Source organism: Planococcus citri, chromosome 4 (assembly GCF_950023065.1).
Source record: "Planococcus citri chromosome 4, ihPlaCitr1.1, whole genome shotgun sequence".
NCBI lineage: Eukaryota > Metazoa > Arthropoda > Insecta > Hemiptera > Pseudococcidae > Planococcus > Planococcus citri.
Genome location: NC_088680.1, coordinates 45,942,952 through 45,962,489, shown reverse-complemented (window position 1 = coordinate 45,962,489; position 19,538 = coordinate 45,942,952). Strand labels below are relative to the sequence as shown.

The window sequence follows — 19,538 nt, the reverse complement described above, 5'->3', positions numbered from 1 at the left end:
GACAATTTGTTACAGGTAGATACAAATTACAAGCAACTTGTATTATATCAGCAACTAGGTATTTAAATTTATAATCTAGTAGCAGCATTCGAAATACCGCAAATGTATCTATTTTTTATTACACGATACCACTTGTATTTTCTATTCCTTTTCACTCGAGCTTCTTCTTTTTCTTTTCTTTTTTTTAAACGGTGGTATAAGCTTACGTATATATGCATGCGACCAATGAATTATGTTTGTTTATCGTATAATTATCGATTTATTCGTCGTTAGACAGATGTTGCCCCTTGTGTTATCTATACTGCTGGAAATTTCCAGCTGTGTGTCAAAACGTGTATACAATTATGAAGCCCGGTGGTCGCAATTTTTCTTGTTTTCCTGTCCTCGAGCCAGATTACTAAGGCGAGTTGGGTTAGGTCAAGTTCTTTTTTTTAAATTCTTCTTTAATATATGCTACGTATGCATGCGATCAAAATGTGGATCGTGGATGTGTAGGTTGATTAGAAAATGTTTACGACTGATTTTAATATGGTTATTGAAAAAAATGTGTGGTGTAGAAGGATTGGATGCAATCTAAATCTATCTATTTTATTGCAAGAAAATTTTCAATTCTCCTCAACCCCAATCAAGTTGAATTTCAGTTCATTGAAGAGGTCACATCACTCACATTTGAAAGCCAAATTTCAAGCTGACCAAGTTTAATTTTTTCGATTTTTGGTAATTTTTCAAAATAGTGTCCATTAGCAGGCGAATACACCAATGTTTGTGCTTCTAAAGTGACCCCTCTCCCTCTTCCTTAAATCTTCTCAAACCACGTTCAAGTAGAATGGGAGCTCTCAACATAAGAAGATTTTTGTTCAAAATGCTAACGAAACGTCTTAATTTTGCTCTTACTTGAGGCCCAAGTCGGTTCAAAAGTGGTCACAATTCATGGACGGGGGAAGGGGTTCGACTTCAGTGGGTAAGAGGAGATTTGAGAAATTTTCTGCAAAAGCAATGTTTAATGTTTAGTATTTTTTTTTCCTAATGTACAATGGTTTTTTAACTTTAAAAAAATCACTTTTTAACTGATCATTTTCGAATTTAGAATTTGCCTGCTCTATGAATCGACTCAAAATAATTATCAAACTTCTCTTAGAAATAAATTTTAGAACAAATTCAGTTAAGGAAGATCATACTTTTGTTGACAGCTTTAGATAGCCTCGAAATTGGCCAAAATTGATTTGAGGGGACCACTTCGGTAAAACGAACCAATTTTTGGACTAAAAATAGGTCGGTACCAATCAAAAGATACAAGAAATACGAGTATAGGTAGGTATCATAAAGGGGCAATGGAAGATTGAAAATGAGCTTATCTTACTTTCGCAAACTTAGTCAGTCATTAACGATGAAATGTAAGTAAGAGATTGGAATTGGAAGATTTTCCACCAAAGTAATTAGTAGGTAAATAAAATTTTCTACTTGAAATGCAAAATAAAATAACACGAATGACATCAGTGTTCAAAGCAAACAATACTTACAGCAAACCATCAAAAAAGAAACGACTTTCGCGAAAAAATTCAAATTCAAAACTAAATGAATTTTTTTCTCTTTTAAAAATTGTTTAACTTTTCAACACGACGACTTTCCACGAATTCACGTCAACCACGAATACATACGAGTACATGCGTAGGCGCGAATTCGACAACCGTTTTGAGACTTTTCGGTCGGAAAAAATTATGATATTTAACTTGTTAAATCAGCAACCACTCGTGATCCCGATAAATAAATAAAAGTCGACGGTTACTAAAACTGCAATAAAAAAAAAACAACAAAAATTTTCTATAACAAACAATAAAGCGATTTAATATTGAAAAAATGTGCCACTCGGGGGTCGAACATTTTTCAATGCTATGTATTATGATATTGACTTTCTGCGCTCGTTCGCCATAATACATTATTAATAATTATATTATTTTGACGTAATAGTATTTTCCATGCAGAAGGAGACGAATAGGGCTATACAAATCACGTGTAATATTTAATAATGTGAAAAATTCGAATTTTTCTTCGTTTCAAGATCTCAAAAATGTGCTCAACGTGATCCGAAACGTATGGAGCAATATTCGGATGATCAGTCGAATAAACGATCCCGCCATTTTAGTTGAAAAATGACACCATTTTTTCGAAACTTCACACAGCATTTCACGATCTTCATCAAAATAACATAGAAATGGTAGGTAACACCAAAGGGGTAAATCTCAAATACTTACAAAATATCACGTACTATTGCACTTTAAAAGTAACTCCCAATGGATATTCTCATAACACCACACAATATTGCACCAAGAACCGACAATTTTCACTCATCACGTGTAAAAAATTTTCACCATTTTATATCGCGGGGTGAGAAAAAAATTCGACCTTTTCATCGATGACCACAACACATACGAAAGATACGGTGTAATAATTACATATCTGTTGGTTGCATCGCACATCACCAGGTAAACTGCACACCATCGTAGACGTCCACGACGATGCTGGCAGACCGGAGCAGGAGGGGGATCAGCGGTAACATATCAACCAGCGCGGATATGATCGTTTAACGAAAACGATAACAGAGATATTCAATTTAATGACATGTTACCGTAAGACCAGCACGACGACCGAGGAGCTATACTCTCTCGTCGAGTCAAGAATCTCCGACGAGTCATTTATTTTCTAGCAACGTCATTAAAACCGTTTGACAGCTTCACAAAGGATAATAACAGGTCAGGATCAACCTACTAGACTTCTCATGAAAGCCAAAAGAATAATCCCTCCCTTTTCAACATGGTCGAATTATATCAATATGCCGGTTGCACGGTCTTCCGACGTTTTACAAATTGAATGATTATTCCATAGGTTATCATTAAAAAGCATACAGAAAGATACCTAGGAGAATGCGCCATTGAGTTGCTGCTGCTACCCCCGATGATGCTTTTCATTTTCACGTCCGCACGTATACGTATATCGTTCCATGTATTAAAATCTCAATTCGGACGAATCCGATTAAAAGGGTGAATTTCATAAAAAAGGGTTCGTTCTATACACACGATAGCTTGTATGTACTTCAACTATTAAATACCGACGAACAGGAACGAATTACAAGCTGAAAAAAATCATTACATATTTGTCAAGATGTAGGTCTACTTCTGTATCAAAAAGGAAGGTGAACCCTCGCTTCATCGTGTTTTTTTTTCGACGAACCGGTTCTGTGTATTGAAGAATCTATCGATAAGAATAATTACCATCGAGCAGAAGCACTAACCTGTCGCCTTGTTCATCGATGTAATCGAATAACACCGATAAAAATCGCATTGTAATTTCATAAGTGTACGATTTAGACCATTAAGTGTATGGGGAATGTTGTCATCCATTTAATAAGTTGCCAGTTGCTCATGAAATCAGATGAGCCATCGTATCCTTAATGCATGGAGACTCCAATCATGAACTACATTTCGAAATTTTTGGTCTCAAGAAATTGCAAAACTGGGATTGAAAATTTCTTGGGAAAATGAGGAGTCTCAATTTTTTGAAAATTAAATTAGAAAATCTATACATACAGTAGGTGGGTAGGATTGAAATTAGCCAAATTCGAGGCTCCAGTACCTAATATCATCTCTCAAAATATCTCTTGCTCATCAAAAATAAATCCACTGAGTTATGGTTCTCGACATACTGATCTTTTGACATCACACTCTACCAACACAGTCATTACCGCAGCGAAAATCCACGACCCAGTTCACTTTTTCCACACACTTCAGACGTAAAATGACTCATAAAAAAATCACAATACGGCGTATATTCAGAAGTCTCCATAAATGGACGTAAATCACCACACCCTCTGTCCTGACAATTCCGAAATCCGTCCAAAAAAAAGTAACGCACCGACGACCTTTAAAATTTTAATATATATGACCGAGAGACGAGAGCACATGCAGGTGAGAATTTTATACACGAACGCCTTCATTAAACCATGTATTAACATGCATGGGAATGCCGGAGGTAAATTTCGTGTGTAAAAGAAAAATGTCATTAACTTGAGAAAGCGTTATATTAAGGTCGTCCAAACTTCATAATATCGTGTCGCTTGTAATCGTCGTCGTACTACTCGTACTACTGCTGCACCTTCAATTATAAAACACGTAGGTACCTACCGAGTATTTATTTAAATAATTAAATAATTTTTACAACGATGTACGTAGTACCTATAGGAGACGAGACGCCGACCCGCAGCAAGATTTCCAACACGGTATAATTACCGCCATCGGCGGACATTTCTTCTCGAGGTGGTTGTTAAAAATTTTAATCCCACTTTGCACTACCGTTACACTACACGTGGAAGCCTCGACTGTCACCCCTCACTGTACCCACCTTACAATTAGTCGAATGTATTTCTTATTTTTTGGACGACCATTTTGACACTAATTGGCGACGAAGTCTAATTACCTGGTTTCAACTCATTCAACGTAAGCGCAAGTACATAGCTAATGACAGACTGCAAGGATCTTATATGTGATGAAAAATTAGGGCTAACGTCGAACATAACATCGCACAAGAGCTTTTTTTGGTTGATTTAGAGTTTATTTATCATTAAAATCCGCCCTCATGGGTACATAATATTTTTGTTAGATGTTAATATTCAGTTTATTGTGACACTTTTATTGCCCATTGAATAAGAGCAAAAGATCAAGAAAATATAGCTCTATAAATAAAATGAATACATGTTAATTGAAAAGTTGCTGCTGAAGAGCTGATCACTTTTTGATCAGCTGCCTCCCTTTCACTGCAAAAAAAAAAAAAAAAAAAAAAATGAAAAAAAAACAACAAAAAAATTTAACGACTCTGAAATTGTATTCAGCATTAGGTAATTGTCAAACCACCCCAATTCACCCTCAATTTCTGACATAATTTTTGTCTATTGCTCACACGACTAAAAAAAATGTTCATAAAGGTTTAAGATTTGGTTCATTCTACGAAATTGTATCTTAAAACTAAGGAGTAGGCAGTTGAAAAATTTACACATAAAGTTCAAGATGTAGTTTTATACTTCTCACCCAACATGGTAGCAGAGCATGGTTTTCACTTTTTCCCCCTGAAGCATCTTGCCCAACTGCCCAACAAAAGGTCTAGACTAACAAACTCATGTCTTGATCCCTCAAATGGTAATCAACAGCCCTCACTGTCCCGTTCAAGAGTTGGATCGTTCCTCAACAAAGTGTGTGAGTTGGAGGTGACCCAAAACCTCATATAAACCAGGGCCTTATTGTGGTAATAACTGGTTTTGCGGTGTCTCTGTTCCAGGATCGCCTCAGAGCTCAGTTTTGTTCAACAAGGGTCATCTAAACTAGGGGATATCACCACACAGGTTATTGGGGAGAGCAGCATTACCTGTCAACCATTGGAAACAACATGGATTCACCCTCAACACCATCAACAACTTCACCGAGTATCCAGGTTGAGCTTAATTGTACTCCGACAGATGCTCAGCTATTGAATGTTTGTAAAGGTCCATTTACTCCAGAAATCACTGCTGAAATAGTTGAAAGAACAGCAGCCTCACTAATTTCCTTAGCAGCTTCATCAAGTGCAGCTACATCCAACTCATCGGTTGTCAACATAGACATTGAATGTCCAGAGTTACCTGAGAAAACTCTTCTGGAACCATCTTGCATCAACTCACCACTTAGGTATACTGTGGAATCACTACTAAGCACGAGAAAATATCCATATATGGGTCCAAACGGCATAAGGGAAAGCTTATCTACATCTATTCTCCAGAACCTGACCTGTATGAAGGAGATGGGTATAACTTTTCAGGATCTACCATTCCACTACGATTTCATTAGAAAAGAAACCGAGTCCACAAAACAATTCATGGAGCGGCGAATTCATGAAGGAATTTTTCTTACAAACTACATCAAGAAAATCCGGCCCTGGTACCATCAACCAAAGCTCCAAGCAGTTAGTCCCTTCAAAGCAATAATCACAGTACCATCTCCTTCCAAAGCTCCAGGTCAGAAGCCCAGTCGTAAATTATTCCAGCTAGTAACTGAAGGCAACTCTCAACAGGAATCACAAACCATTAGAGAGCTTCGAAGAGAGCTCGAAAAGACCAATAAGGAACTAAAAGAAGAGCGTGATAAACAATTTGCTGCAGCGCAAAAAGTTGCAGAGTTGGAAACACAGATCTCAAATCTTCAAGCATCTTTAAAACTGAACCAGGGTTGATACTGGTGTATCGAGTTTGGAGTCGAATGATAGCAAATAATTTTCTTTTCATGTTCTAATTTTTTGGACCACTTCGGTTAAGATTATGAATATGAAACCCCTGATTACCAAACTTCATGGCTCTGGAAGATCTGATTAATAGAACTGGCTCACCCAATTACAATCATGCAGTTCTAATTATTCAAGTTTTTCTCATTGAGCAGACCATTCCAGTTCAAGACAACGATCCAATTGGGTACTCTCACTCCTCCAGATGTGAAAAAGGCCAAAATTGGGAATTATTAAACATGTGAGATATACCTACAGCCGCACTTTCCTGAATAACGGTGTGTGTCGTAAACTGTTTTTATAAATTGTATTTTTATTGTACCCTATGTATATACCAGAACATTGTACAATTTAAATAAACAAGTATAGTATTATAATTTCTTTTTCCATTTAATATGTACCTATATATTTGGATTTGTGTTTGGTTGTCAGAAGGGTTGGGGGGAAAGAGACCAAATATTCCCATCCTGAAAAAAAGTAGGGGTAAAACGAATATTTTAGTTAATTAAAGGGGTCAAGTAAGCTTCAATTTGGGCTAATGTATGGTTGAGGGAGAGAGGGGGGTAGAGAGACTTCTGCGCAATGTTTAGGTTTACGTTTTTGAACCCTGGTAAGCGTATAACCGAGCTCGGGACCACCTTTTCAAAGGAGCCATAGGAAAAAGATTCCTCCTTTTGCTCCTTTGAAAATATGGGGGTCTAGAGCTCGGTTATATCTCACTATTTGATAGACTTGACAACTCGGTTTGCAGAATCATCCAACAGGAGATGAGAATTCTTGCTCAAAATCGCATATATAAACTGGCGGATAGAGTGAGATACAATATAGAAACAAACACCGGATTACCAACGCAAAAAGGAGCCTGAAAAGGCGAATGTGACTGGTAACTGGTCATCAACACCCCCGAGTACCAGTAAAACAAATTCAACCCTGATTAACAAGCCTTAAAAATTGAGGAGCAAATTGTGAATCCGGAATCGATATCTCGAACGTCTCCGTTTAGAGCACATGTCTGTAAAGGATCAAAATCACATCCAATCAATTTCCTATTTGAAATTATTTCGAATTTTTCCTTTTTCATTTCAGGCTGACCAGTGAGGGTATAATTAAACAAAGTGAGATCAGCTGATATACCTACGTATTCGAAAATAATTATGCATAGGTACCTATATCTAATCAAGACTTCCGAACAAGCTCAAAACTTCGTATTTTTTCTACGTAAGTCTGGTAGCCATCTATTAAATTTATTAAAAACACATGCATTCACCTTAAGGTGTCTTCTTCGTATTGATTTTCATTGGTACGATCAGGGAAAAACGCCTCCTTAAGGTGAAATTATTCCATTAAATTTTTTTAATAATCAATAAACAGTAATTTTTTCAAATTATAACGAAAGGAGGGGACTTGTAGATTGTGCGTTGTGTTCAGTAAGTTCCGAGGAACACGTCTATACCAACAACAGCTATGACACCAATCTCAAATTAATTTTGCCAGTGTTTTTTATATGGTGGTGAACGTAGGGATTTGTTGTTTTAAAATTATTGTCAGAGCTATGTGCTCAATATACAGGACAAAAATTTCTACTATTCGCGTTCAGGTCCAACTCCTTCTCCCCCCTCCCCCCGAAAATGTCTTAATAGTTTTAATTCCTTGTAACAACCCCTTCTAAACTTACACCGGTGTCGAGTTGTGGTATTGGCAACATCGTTGATGGCTTTTTCTTGACTACCTATATACTAAATTACTACAAACATCGAATGAAGTCTAATATGGGATTAAACACGCGCATCTCGCAGCATTACCTCTGTCGTCGTCGCTTCTGCTGCTGGCATATTGTACATTGTTGTGATGCTTTCTGGCATATCTTTGTACGAGTACTTTACCATAGAGCATACCTAGTTGAGGGTACTATTTGTAGTAGTAGGTGTATATAGTATGTGTGCATCATGGCAGGATACAGTACTTACGTAGGTACCACATACACACCGACTCTACATACTATGACGATGACGACAACGAGGTGTATGATACAAAACATTTCTGTGCTTTGCCGAAAACAGACAAAAGCCTTCCAAAACAGCACTTTATTAATAACAGCTTCTACCGAGGCTATAAATTTAAACGGTAGTTTATGACAAGCCGTTGTTTCTCTATTGCTGGTATATGTGTGTGTATCGCGCCGCCACGCCGTTCTGTACTGTTCGCGCCTTCTGTACATTTATCACGAGTCACGGCGACGACGACGGTTGCGACAAAACAGTTGTTTATCTTCGGCCTGTTAATACACCGCATATATACCTTCAAAAAGTTGCTGATGTGTCGCCACGTGAGTATAGTACCTACATACTACAATAGGATCCGAAAATTTCCATTTCGTCGTTTATGACTGCGACGTTGTGTACGAGTAATAATTCAAAGTTACGTAGCAACTCGTGCGTATATTCAGGTAGTGCATCCATATCGACTTCTGCAGGTCTCCCAGGGCAATACCCCGCTCATCCTAGACCAAAAAGTAGTTTTACTGGCCACTGGGCCAACTCTAATGTCTGAAATTAACACCTTGGCTGAATTTATTGGCGATCGACGATCTGTGGTACTGGTAGTTTGGCGATGACGTAGCATATAATAACCAGTTCATGTACCATTAAACCAGTCTGCTCGTTAATCGGACATTGTCTGAGATACTCTGCAGTTTGATCGCCGCGACATGCACATTTTGTAGACCGTGAACATTTTTCGAATGCTTGGTACGTACGCAGACGAACAGCGATGTACGTAATCAAAGCGTCTCTTCGGTTCGGTTCACTTGGTCTGATGGACTTTGACGTAGAGGTATGAATGAAAGTTATGTGCCAGTGTGTGTGATTCATTCCAAAATGCAGGGCAGATGCGAAAATTCGTTATGAGCAAGGTTGAATGTACTGGTACTAAGATGTGAGGTCGATGAAGGTAAAAGTGAATTGGTGGGTACACATTGGTGAACTTTTACGTAGAGTGATCAGGGAAATAATGGTGAATGGGCAATTGATAACCACTGTGTAAAAATGGCATGGTTTTTTCCTGCAATAATTTAACTTCCTAAGAGATTGAAGTTGATAGCCAAAGACAGATTCAAATTAAGACCAAACTTGACGTCATCCAGCCTATAAAATCGGTACCCTTTTGAACTGATTCATCATTTTTAGGATGCTAATCTTTCAAAATTATAGTCAAGGACTTGATTCGTTCATTGCTTATCTCTCCTTTGAGCATTTATAAGGATGATGCAAATCCTTCAAAAATGCAAACCCTGAATTTCGCATGTTCACTTTGTGTGCTAGAAGATTGGTATACAGATGATTTATTGTGCCTTAAAATAACGTAACAAATCACTCTTTCAGGTCGTACCGAACCACGTGATTTTGTAGCGGATTGTCATGATGCATTGGAATTAGTGCTATAACTGATCAGCACTATACTCGGCTCCACACCTCCTATATATAAAAAAGATTTGATGGATCGGGAGGAAAATCAATAAGGTGAGTAATATGAAAATCTTCAAAGGGTACCCCCCGATAAGATAGGCAAAATGCCCTTAACCTCAGATTTCGATGAAACTCACAGGGTATGTTTAGTACCCCCAAAAAATAATTTTGGGCCCATAGCCCGCTCCCCACCCCACCCCCCTCAGCCAGGGGGGGTCAAAAAACGCGTTTTTCAGGGGAAAAATTCTGTATCAGCGCGTAATTAAGATAAATTGATTCTGTAAACGAATATAGTTAGAAGATACATGGGCGTACCTCCCTGAATTTTTTCAGAATTTTTCATCACACGGGGAGAGAAGGGGGGACAAAAGAAAACTTTAAATCGACATTACTCCGGAACGAAAAAACATACCAAAACGATTTTTTCGTCAAATATGTATCTTTAGGTCTACTTTCTATAGAAGTCATCACCCGGCCATTTGGAGAGGTGGGTCAAGCTCAAAAGCTCAAAAAACTCTCAAAAAACCACGTTTTTTGCGTTTTTCTCCAAAAATATGGACAAATGGCGGAAATCTAAGAGAACCAAGTTGTTCAGCGTGAAATTTTACCTCAGAATTGTGTAATTGAAAATTCATTTACACAGCATGATCGTAAAACTACATGCGCAGAAGTATTTGTGCTTACATCAAGATAGCTGAAAGGGTATTCCTGGGTAAAATAGGTGAAATGTCCCTGTCCTCGGATTTCTGAAATTTTGATGAAACATAGTTGGGTACCATTAAAAAAAATGTCGGAGGCAAAACCCCCCCCCCAACCTCCCCTTGCTCATAATAGCGAAAAAAGGGCCTTTTTCGGGGAGAAAAAATCCATGCTTCAACGAGTTTTGACAAAAAAATCTGTATTCACTCAAAATACTTGAAGGAGATATGATTCTAGCAACTTGAATTTTCTTCAAAAATTGTGGGCCCCCCAGGGGAGATATATTGACAAAAGAAAATTTGAAACCGCCGTATCTCCGAACCTAATTTAAGTACCGTCGTTTGGTGTAATATCGGCCTCCTGTGTTAATATCGGCCACTCTCATTTATGTTCGTATTTAATCCACTACCACTCCTGGTGATGATCAAAAGTACTAACATTTGGTATCATTGGAAAGAGAAAACTCAGGGCTATCGATTCATGTAATTACAAGGCTTGTAGAAGTAACTAGGGTGGTTTCCGGTAGCAGTAAACAAAAATGCAAAAAAAAGAGAAAATTTTTTGTCTGCAAAACTCTTTCTCGATCATAATGAAAATAAAGAAATACAGTAAAACTGATTGCAGAAATGGATTCGTTGTGTTTTTTAGCATCTAGTTATGAAAAAAAAATGGTCAAAAGATTAATTTGTGAGAGAGTAGGGCACATTGTACTGAAAAAAGGCTGTGATTTTGCTGTCAAAAAAGTAGCTATTATCACCGTTATCAACGCTATTCTACCAAAATTACGTTGAAATGGATTTAAAATTGTGAGTTGTGATGTTTTAGAAACATAATCTAGCATAAAAAGTAAGTCTGAATGTAAAAAATGCAAAATTGGGCCCACCATAAGCAATTTTTGAAATTTTGAACAATGACAGCGCAGATACAGTTGAAATATCTGATATTATCTCTTGCACTCGGCCAATTTTGGAGAGAAAGACCAATAAATGTCTAAAATGAATCGTTTTTCAGTTTCCAACATTAAATGAACAATTTGAGATTTTTTAGACCACTTTTTTATGGGAAATTTGAGAGGTGGCCAGTATTAGCCGAACTGCTGGCTAATATCGGCCACCTTTTGAGAGGCCATAAATCTAATGCAAATAATCCAAATCCAATTTTGCACACATTAATCGATAGCCGAAGGTTCAAGGTACCTTCATTTCAAATTTCAACCCCCCAAGTCCCCCCATTGTGGAGACACATTGAAAAAACCTCCAAAACCCGGCCGATATTACACCAAACTACGGTACATGAAATTTTTTTTTCAAAAATGTATCTGCATGAGCACTATAATTGGTATTTTTTTTTCAAATTTTCCCTCCAGGTAGGCCATCTTCAAAAACTCAAAAAACACTCAAAATTGTGTTTTTTTGTCACAGCACCACCAAAAAAAGCGATCCATAATTTTGGATGCTGGCCTCCAAAAACAATAAGAAAACCAACTAACTTCTTTAAGGCTATTCTAATTTTTTGATGAAAAATGGTCAACTTTGGGCGGGGATTGTGCAAAAACTATAGAACGGATTTTTCTAGGGTTTGCTTTCAAAAGCGAGGGTATGTCGAGATATTTTTGATTCAGGACATTTGATGGCTATAATAGGGAATTGGATGGAGGTACTTTAGACGTTCACATCCCTGTTGTAAAAGCAAAATTAGAAAATATGGCTACATACCCTCGATTTCATAGATGAATCAGTATTGGTGAAAAAAAATTGGAAGAATTTTGAAAATTCACGGAGAAATCCCCGTCTGAAGTTTAGATGGGAGCGGGTCGCGGGACATAAGCACGACTAAATTCGTTCAATCGATTACATGCAGTCTTACGAACGAATGATGAAAATAACGAACAAATCGGTTTCATATTTCGACCGGTTGTCAAATTAGAATGCTCTCCGCAGAGTATACCCTCAAACTCCAATTTTTTGGCCATAGGCACCCCCTCTCCAAATTTTAGGGCGAAAGTAGACAGACAATATGGGTATCATTATCATATGAACCGAACTCGCTGAACATGAATATGAAGTTTGATTTGCAGTTGGACCCTCCCAACGACCACATTGGGGAGAGGGGTTGCCCAAAAATTAGAGTTTTTGTGAAAAATGCTTCATTATAGCGCTATTTACGCCATGCAACTTCTTAATCAAGGTTTTCTTGAATTACAAGTAGCCTACTTTTCAAGTACATGGTATCTAACTCAAAACTATCTGAAAGGTTTCTTTTTGGTGTCGATGATTAAATTTTTATGTGAGTTACCAAGTACATTGAAAACATAGGTATTACCTACCTACGTACTATGTAGTAGATTGGGTAAATCACCAAAAAAAGAAAAAAAACTGGATTTTTACCAATTTTAGCAAAAACTGTCATTTTGAGTTGAAAGTTGTACAGAAAAATTCTGGCTCCAGAAGTGCCCCTAAAGGGAAAACATGTGCCCTTAAAGTGAGAGTATTTTCGAAAAAACACGGTTTTTTCACTGTAGCCCCTGTACCCAATTTGTTTTGAGAAAAATGACGATCGACCCAGTCCTAAATGAATATATCTTAGATTCTGCGTCCATTCTATGCTATTATTTTAAATTTGTTTTTGTCAATTTTGAAAAATCAACAAAAATTTAGGAATTTTTGCCAATCTTTATCAATTTTTTGAAACCTAAAATATTGTCATCACTGCGTTCCAAAATATTTCCTCAGTTTCAGAAATATATTGTCTTTCAATATTTTTTCGTCATTATAGCGAAACTTTTGCGAAGAAAATATTTTCAAAACACCAACTACTAATACTCCCTCTCCAAAAAAAAAAAGATTTACTTTTCAATTTTCTCAGTAGAACCCCAAAAGTGGCCTTGGATTTTGATGGCAATAGCATGGATTGGCGCAGAATCTCAAATACCTATGTAGGTACTTTTATTATACTGTCTCCTCCATATATTTTGAGTGAATACAGATTTTTTTGTCAAAACTCGTTGAAGCATGGATTTTTTCTCCCCGAAAAAGGCCCTTTTTTCGCTATTATGAGCAAGGGGGGTGGGGGGGGATTTTTGCCTCCGACATTTTTTTTAATGGTACCCAACTATGTTTCATCAAAATTTCAGAAATCCGAGGACAGGGACATTTCACCTATTTTACCCAGGAATACCCTTTCAGCTATCTTGATGTAAAGGATGGGCTATACTGAATTTAAGGGGATACTTATTCCCTTAACTTATACTTTAGCTTGGTTTATACTGAATTTAACGTACGTTAACCTAAAATTTGCCTTTGTTCAACTTCTAGGGTTAAGTTTAAGTTTACGGTTAAATTCAGTATAGCCCCTCCTTAAGCACAAATACTTCTGCGCATGTAGTTTTACGATCATGCGGTGTAAATGAATTTTCAATTACACAATTCTGAGGTAAAATTTCACGCTGAACAACTTGGTTCTCTTAGATTTCCGCCATTTGTCCATATTTTTGGAGAAAAACGCAAAAAACGTGGTTTTTTGAGAGTTTTTTGAGCTTTTGAGCTTGACCCACCTCTCCAAATGGCCGGGTGATGACTTCTATAGAAAGTAGACCTAAAGATACATATTTGACGAAAAAATCGTTTTGGTATGTTTTTTCGTTCCGGAGTAATGTCGATTTAAAGTTTTCTTTTGTCCCCCCTTCTCTCCCCGTGTGATGAAAAATTCTGAAAAAATTCAGGGAGGTACGCCCATGTATCCTGTAACTATATTCGTTTACAGAATCAATTTATCTTAATTACGCGCTGATACAGAATTTTTCCCCTGAAAAACGCGTTTTTTGACCCCCCTGGCATAGGGGGGTGGGGTGGGGAGCGGGCTATGGGCCCAAAATTATTTTTTGGGGGTACTAAACATACCCTGTGAGTTTCATCGAAATCTGAGGTTAAGGGCATTTTGCCTATCTTATCGGGGGGTACCCTTTATTTATTGAATAGAAAAAAAAACTGATTTCTTCAGAAATCTTAAAGGATTTTGAAAAGTTTAGGTAGCATTAGTTATTGGCCGGGTCATTTATTTCAGCCCTATTAGCTTGGTAAAAAAAATTACCTGCAAGTTTTTCGTTCATAATTTTGAGATTTTCAAAGTACATAATATATTAAAATACGGAATGAATTTATTCTCAAGTGCAGTTTCAAAAATTAACAGATGAACCATTTCAATTAATCTACATTCCTAGTTCCAAGATCTCCTGAGAATGAGAAAAAAATCACTCGAGTTGTCCTTCTCTGATTTAAAAGGGGGAACAGGACAACGATTTTTGGAAACAGCATAGTTGAAACCCTCATAACTAGAACTTCAGCTGTCCAAACTGATTTTTCAATTTCTGGCGAATTTTTGAAAATCCAAAATCGATTACCCATTTTCGTCCAGGTATTTCTCGTGTTGAAAAAAAAAAAAAAAAAAAAAAAAAAAAATGTTCACCTATTTATTGTTAGTATAAATAATGAAAATCAGTCCTGAAACGGATATCAACTCCCATCGAACGGAATTTCACCATTTCAGACCATTTTCGGGAGCCTCCAAGGGGATTTTCGATTTTTCTGGAATTTTTGGATTTCTCCAGAAATCGTGGAAATTGATTTGGGGGCTAAAAATTGAGTTTTGAGTTATTCTAGATCTTTTTAATGAGTTTATTCACATTTGGGCCAATTTCCAGACGGATACCTCGAGTGTGTTTTTTTGACCAGAGTCTACTCAAGTATTGGGGAAAAAAATAAATAAAATCTAAAATTTTCGGATCATAAGGACAATTTAGAAATTTTTTTCAAATGATTGTATCTTATGTAGAACCAACCTTGAAAATCTAAATTTCACGATTTTGGGGGCATCTTGAAGCCTCCAGTACAATTTCTGATTTCCTAAAAAATTTTAATTGGTCAGCTAAAAATCGAGTTGTGGCTCATTTTAGACCTTTTCCACTAATTTACCCATCATTTGAGCCAATTTCCAGTTGGACCCCGCGTGTTCTTTTCTCATAAATAGTTCACTCGCGGTGTCCATGAAGAAATTGGCTCAAATGTCCAATAAGCCCTTTAAACTGGCTGAGAATAAACCACAACTCAATTTTTAGCTGCCCAAATTAAGTTTCATTATTAGTCTTATGGAAAAATTCAAAATAGGGAGAAATCAAAAATCGCGCTGGTAGCTCTAGAATGGCTCAAAACGATGAAATTCTTTTCAGGGGAATCAGCATTAGTTTTAGGACTACCTAATTTTAATCATGTTTACTGATGGAATAATTTTTTAAAGCATAGATCCCCGAAAATGACCAATTTCAAATTTTAAAAAATTTACCAAAAATTGACAAATCAATTCGGGCAGCTTAAATTTTGGTTATGTGGGTATTGTGGGTTTCAGACAAAATATTCTCTTTCCAAAAATCGCGATCCTGTTCAAATCTGCAGATTGAATAATTTTTTAAAGCATAAGTCTCCAAAAATGGGCAATTTCGGATTTTTAAAAATTTACCAAAAATTGACAAATCAATTTGAGCAGCTTAAATTTTGGTTAGGTATGGGGGTTTTAGACAAAGTATGCTCTTTCCAAAAATCAATCCGGTTCAAATCACTGGCAAACACCTCGAGGCTCGAGTGGTTTCCTTACGAGGTCTGTTACGAACCCCCCCCCCGCGCAGTGAAATAATTTTACTTGTTCTGAAACTATTTTTCATTTTTTTCAACAAATTTCAAAAAATCTCATGGCGATTTTAACTTTTCTATAATATGTCTTTTAAACAAACTTTCGAGCATTCTCCTATGAACTATAAGTAGGCTACGAGTACACAACTACACAACAAGAAATAAAATAAATTCGACTTACTCATTTTCATAGTCAATTTTTATGGATACAAAGTCGATAGATTACTCACCTGAAACAGAAAAAAAAAATACAAATAAGTACACGAATAAATGAATAAATTTTCAATAACTTTCAAAAATTTATATCACCATTTTAATCTCTATATTCACTATCAAAAAATGTTCACAAATTTCAATATTTGAACTATTGAGTTGGGGGTTGAAAAATAATCAAAATTGTGAATCAAAATTTCTGAAAAAATATTCCATCAAGAAACTTGACATCCCTATTCACAATTCTTATACACAACGAATTATTTTTTTTCTCTTAATCGGCCAGTAATATGCGTGGGTATGCGACCAAATTATAAAACACACATGGCGAGGTATCAGACCGAAGGTACGTGTATTTTGTAGGTGGAGGTCTTACCCTAGGTATACTACATGGCTGATAGATTTGTATAGATTTCTAAGGCCAGTCAACCGACTGCTATGTAATTAAGTACCGGAAGAAAGGGGCGGTTATCTATACAGTTGCCATTTTATGACGTCATCGTTTAGCCGGTCGGTAGTTTTTTTTCATTTTTCAAATGATATTATTGTTATTGCGCACTGTAGCGAAGAATGAAAATTCGTCTATGTGATTTTTTTCCTATATCAGGCTTTCTATATAGTTATACGTGCGGGAGAGTCTACTCGAGTGGCGATGAGGCACGGCGCGGTGTCCACCACACACCACACATATACTCTGCACAGTGAACATTGACAATGCTTCTGTACAATATAAACCCCCCGGTCCCCCTCACTCATCAACTTATACTTCGTCGTCGCTCCCTTGAAATAAAAAATCTAATATATTACCATTTCATGACCGTGTAATCTTTATTGTTTTTCGTCTAAGCAGTCAGATTGCTGACTGATACGGTTTGTCTTATAGTTACATGTAGTCCATCTCTTTCTATCTTTCTCAGCAGTGCCACTGATCCAAGAACGCGATTCACTGCCACGGTTTATTTTTCTACTATACAAATTAGCCATTTCCTAGACGCTTGGGTTCGATTACCGAAATAAAAAACGTACACAAATGTTGGCTCATTGTTGAAAATTTCCTGTTCATGGGTTCCCTGCCTAACCCCCTCAGTCGTTTCATTGGTCCGTTGAGTATTCCTCGTGTCTGGCCCCGTCCATCTTTCGGTCTATTTATGTAAATTCTATGTGCACTTGGAAATATATAGAAATGTAAAACAATTCCGGTGGCTTCGGGCTTCGGGTAATCAATCCGTCAATCAACGATGTTATGCTAGCTTCGTATTGTAGAAACCGTACAGACGAACATAGGTAACCTTAACTTATGTAAATTTATATGGAATTACCTTTTTTGGCATTTTTGTTTGTAACGTTTGTGGAATTCGGAATTCGTGCATTTTTATTTACTTCCCCTTACGTCTGCATGGCTTACTTACTTGGTATATCATAGCTTTATTTTTAGCACATGGATACGAATGTATAAGTTAGCTGATTCGATTCTTGGGGTGGAATGGGAAAAAGAATTTGTCTCGGAGCTTTCGAATGGAGGATTTACGATCAAATTTTGAGCTCACTTTCGAGTTCAAGGAGATGACTGAAAAATACTTCTGCAGTATCATGAAATGAATTTTTCGTTCCCTTTCTTTCCTCCAGTTCCCATAGTTCAAGATCATATTTCGCACAACAATAGCCTTTATCTTGCGAAGAAAATCTATCTAATAATAATTGCAGGAGCACTCGCCACACGAGTCAACGTTCCATGGTGTGGGTAAACGATGATTATTTTTTCATTTCGTCATCGTTGTATTCATACTTTTGACATTTATGGCATTATTTTTATCCCCCTTTTTGGTGGGTTTTATTTTTGTGTAATTTTAACAACACGATGATAGGAGGACTCGACGCGCAGCATGAATTGTTGACCGCCCTGTACCCGTCCCGTCTAATTGTGTAATTTATTCGCTTTATAAGCATTATAGTACGAACAGAATGCGAGGCGAGGATATCTCTATATGTATACAAATTACGATGATGTATTATAAAACCACACCGAGAGCGTTTGTCGAGTACAAATGTAATTAAAATTTTAATTCCGTATTAACAATTTTCGAATTAATTTCAACGATTAGGTATTCGTAGTGGTATTTTATTATCATTGGATTATCGCTCGACCGGACATTTTTCGTGCTTCTGTAAATTTTGCATTTCGACCTTTCACCTTTTTAGGTGTTCGATATCGTACACAGTGTACAGATATAATGTATTACATAGTTATATGAGCATTTGTAATACTGATGTACCTTTTACCTATACCTATGTTTTCTTGTAATATAAGGTAGATAATAAGCTTATAATTTCTAATTGTGTGGCGCCTTGAGTTTCCTGTTTATCGAATATTACGTACATACGTATTAGTCGCGTATAAAGGTCTCGACGATCACGTATCATTACTGTAATGAAAATCTTGTAAACTGTAAACGTACGTCGAGAAATAGACGTGATAATGGTATCTGGTCTGTGAATCGAATTGATAGACAAGTTGATGAGAGCAGAATCAAATGCAGATATCGTTTCCAGTGGTTCGGTTTGTCATCGTTGAAGGTTACAACCGAGTCTTTCTGTTAAATAGGTAGTCCTCACGTAGATATACCAGTAAGTAGACAAATTGTGAGGTTTTCGCGAACGTTTCACTTCTAGTGACTGTTTGAGCGAAAAAATTGAGAAAAAATTCATTGGAAAAACGATTTTTTTTTATTCCAAATTTACTGAAAATTTCGAGCAAATAATTGATGGGTTTCTTATCATTATATTTCTTTTGTTTGGTTTCGTTTTAATCGTTTATTTTTCCTGGAATAGGTAACACCAAAATGGAAACAAAACTGATCTAATGGAATTCTGACCCCCCCCCCCCCCAACATAATTTAGAAGATTTCAAAAGGAAGCCCTAGTCTTTCTGCAGCATGTTTGAAAAGTTCTGTAGAAGATACCAAACATTTTGAAAAATTACGCTAATTTTCGTTAAAATTGATTTTTTATGATCATTTACTTACTTTTCGAAAAAAAATATTTATTCTGAAAAAGGCTGGAGAAGATTAACTTACCTAATGAAAATCAATCTCGTAAAACAACTTTGTGAAATCGCAAAAACAGCCACGAAAAATTTATAAATTCAAATTGAAATCGACAAACACGTTTTGAAGACCACTTT

General features: G+C 36.7%; 1 long non-coding RNA gene across 2 annotated transcripts in view; it reads left to right on the top strand.

Moving 5' to 3' along the window:
- LOC135845917 (uncharacterized) overlaps positions 1 to 19,538 on the top strand; it is a 74,438-nt gene that overhangs the window by 44,352 nt on the left and 10,548 nt on the right. For both annotated transcript variants that reach the window (XR_010558860.1, XR_010558859.1), the window contains exon 2: positions 9,681 to 9,818. This is a non-coding gene — a long non-coding RNA (uncharacterized LOC135845917). The remainder of the gene's footprint in view (positions 1 to 9,680; positions 9,819 to 19,538) is intronic.